The sequence below is a fragment of the Mustela erminea genome, chromosome 17, assembly GCF_009829155.1.
Source record: "Mustela erminea isolate mMusErm1 chromosome 17, mMusErm1.Pri, whole genome shotgun sequence".
NCBI classification, from domain to species: domain Eukaryota; kingdom Metazoa; phylum Chordata; class Mammalia; order Carnivora; family Mustelidae; genus Mustela; species Mustela erminea.
In genome coordinates this window covers 26,408,387-26,411,866 of record NC_045630.1, presented here as the reverse complement: position 1 = coordinate 26,411,866, position 3,480 = coordinate 26,408,387, and the positions used below count along the sequence as shown (strand labels likewise).

The 3,480-nt window shown below is 45.1% G+C and overlaps 1 non-coding gene across 1 annotated transcript; it reads right to left on the bottom strand.

Moving 5' to 3' along the window:
- Window positions 1–1,132: 1,132 nt before the first annotated feature.
- On the bottom strand, window positions 1,133–1,239 carry LOC116576856. The gene has a single exon (XR_004280315.1). It is a non-coding gene; the product is annotated as a U6 spliceosomal RNA (small nuclear RNA).
- Window positions 1,240–3,480: the final 2,241 nt, after the last annotated feature.

Genomic DNA, 3,480 nt, shown 5'->3' with positions numbered 1-3,480 from the left:
CTTCTCACACTGCATCTCTCTGATTCTTCTGCCTTCCTGCTCCACTTTTATTTATTTTTTTAAAGTTTTTTTTTATTTATTTGACAGAGAGACAGTGAGCAAGAGCATGAGCGAGGAGAAGGTGAGAGGGAGAAGCAGACTCCCATGTAGCTCGGAGCCTGATGTGGGACTCCATCCTGGGACTCCGGGATCATGACCTGAGCTGAAGGCAGTTGCTTAACCAACTGAGCCACCCAGGCACCCACTGCTCCACTTTTAAAGGGCCTATGGTATTACATTGGACCCACCCAAACAATCTGGGAAAAATGTCTCTAAAAGTTAGCCAATTACATCTACGAAATATCTTTGTCTTGTAACATAACATATTGACATGTTCCAGGGATTAGGGTATGACATCTTTGGCAGGGCTTTTCATCTGCCACCTGGGTGGCTCATTTGGTGAAGAGTCTGCCTTCTGCTCAGGTCATGATCCCAGGAGGCTCCCTGTTCAGTGGGGAGTCTGCTTCTCCCTCTCCCTCTGCCCCTCCCTTCTTTATCTCTCTCAGTCTTTCCCAAATGAGTAAATAACATCTCTAAAACACTACAGTCTTGGGGTGCTTGGGTGGCTCAGTGGGTTGAGCCTCTGCCTTCAGCTCAGGTCGTGGTCTCAGGGTCCTAGGATCGAGCCCCACATCGGGCTCTCTGCTCAGCAAGGAGCCTGCTTCCCCCTATTCCTCTGCCTGGCTCTCTGCCTACTTGTGATTTCTCTTTGTCTGTCAAACAAATAAATAAAATCTTAAAAAAAAAACAAACCTGCAGTCTTTAGTTAATAATATTGTATCAATATTCACTTCATCAATTATGACAAATGTAGCATACTAATGCATTATGTTAATAATAGGAGAAACTGCTGGCAGGAGGGCAGATATGGAATTTATGTGTACTCTTTGCTTAATATTTCTGCAAACTTAAAACTGCTCTAAATAATGAAGTCCATCAATTTAAAAAAAGATGAAAATTTTTTTTTTTTTTTTTTTTTTTTTTAGGGATCCAAAGTGATTTATTTTTCACTACTTACAGATAAATTTTAAAAAGTGATTTCTATTCTTCAAAATTAGATTTGGTTTCACATAACTGAAGAAGAAAAAAAACAAAAAATATGGAACGCTTCACGAATTTGCGTGTCATCCTTGCGCAGGGGCCATGCTAATCTTCTCTGTATCGTTCCAATTTTAGTATATGTGCTGCCGAAGCGAGCACAAGATGAAAATTTTTAAAATGAAATTTTCAGAGGTTTGAAGGATAAAGGAAAACTAAAGGGAGAAAATAGAGGAAGAAATGTTTTTTTGTTTGTTTGTTTTAAAGATTTTATTTATTTGACAGACAGATCACAAGTAGGCAGAGAGGCAGGCAGAGAGAGGGGAAGGGAAACAGGCCCCCTGCTGAGCAGAGAGCCCAATGCAGGGCTCGATCCCAGGACCCTAGGACCATGACCCAAGCCGAAGGCAGAGGCTTTAATTCACTGAGCCATCTAGTCGCCCCTCTTTCTAAGATTCTTATGTTGAAGTCCTAACCCCCAATATGATGCTACTAGGAGGTGGCTCTTGGGGGCTGATTAGGTCAGGAGGGGAGAGCCTTAGTAAATGGGATTAGTGCCCTTATAAGAGACACGAGAGCTTGCTGCCTTTACCTGTCCTCACCGCCATGTGAATATACAAGGAGACGACCATCTCCAAGCCATGAAGTGAGTGCTCCCCAGATAGGAAATCTACCAGCGTCTGGATCTTGGACTTCGAAGTCTTCAGAGCTGTGAGAAATAAATGTTGTTTAAGCCACCCAGTCTGTGGAGATGGTTGTGGCAGCCAGGCTGACAAAGGCAGATGTATTATAAGCAACACTAGATGTTAATAGAAAAAAATGCCTACACTGTTCTGAGGGAAAACTTTTTTAGGCCTAAAATTTTAAAACCAAACTATGAGTCAAGTTTGAGGGCAGAACAAAGTTATCTTCATACATAAAAGTACTTAAAATGGTTCCCACCTATATCCCAATTCCTTTTGCTTGGCCCAGTCACCTAGTTGCTGAGTACAGTCCGCTAAGGCCTCGTTCTCCAGACGATCGCGCTTGGGTGGCTGGAGCTGGGAGTCCGCTTTCTAACCTGCTTCTCTCCTTCCACCCACCTCCCAGGCCGATAGCGAACAGCCGAGCCGAGCACTGACACAAGGCTACCCAAAACTCCAGCCTCCTTGGGACCAACCTTGCAGAGTGGTTAGGGAGCCTTGGCCCCCCGGAGAACTAGACTGCGATAGTCTCCACGTGAAACCTCGTTCTGGCCCAGCTTCCACCCCAAGCCCTATCCTGCTTCCCTTGCTCCCCCCTCCCCAGGGAAAACCCTCATTAAATCACTCTCCTAAGAATTCCCATCTCAGGCTCTGTTTCTAGGGAGTACGATCAAATCCCCTACACATTCCTCGAAAAAGACTGCTTGAGAATGATCTCCAACTTACAAAATAACAAAGAGAATCCAAGGGACCTCTACTTCTTCTTTTTTTTTTTTTTAAAGGAGATTTTATTTATTTATTTGACAGAGAGAGAGACAGAGAGAGGGGGAACACAAGCAGAAGGTGTGGGAGAGGAAGAAGCAGGATTCCCACTCAGCAATGAGCCTGATGCCTTGATCCCAGGTCTTTGGGATCCGAAGGCCGATGCTTAACGACTGAGCCACACAGGTGCCGACGGGACCTCCACTCCTGACCAATATGGAGTAACAAGGACTAAGTTTTCCCTCCCACATGAAACCACTGAAAAAATAGGCTCACTGTGTGAAACTGTACTTTGAGACATTGGATAGCAGGTAACACAGAACCGTGAACCCTGCAAAAAAGGGGGAAGAAATGAGGCGAGCCCTAGAATTACTCCAGCTGAGTGCTTGAAAAACATCTCCAGTCCACGCCACCAGGAAAGGGTACCCAGGAAGTGCCAGATGGTCTCTCTCGTTTGAGGAAACGTAACTGGAAGTCTGAGAAGTGGCTAAGAATGCAGTGGCTAGAGTTTTTAGGGCAGAGCTGCAGAAAGGAAAGAGCTATACAGAGACAGAGTTCCAGAGACCTAAAAAGTATCTTTAGGAGTGCCTGGTGGCTCAGTGGGTTGAGCCTCTGCTTTTGGCTCAGGTCCTGATCTCAGGGTCCTGGGATCGAGTCCCAGGCCCAGCTCCCTGCTCAGCGGGGAGCCTGCTTCCCCCCTCTCTTTCTCTCTCTGCCTGCCTCTTTGCCTACTTGTAACCTCTGTCTGTCAAATAAATAAAATCTTTAAAAATTTAAAAAAAAAAGTATCTTTAAATCTTCGCTGAATACTGATTCATGACTGCATGTGAAGAGAAAGCCTGAAGTTGGGGAAAGAACCACCCAAAGGGGCAGGAGGAATCATTCCCAAAGTTCGTCCTGAGCTAGGAAGAGTCACTGAAATGTGAGGGCTGTTTTGTTGCCCCAACTAGTGCAAATT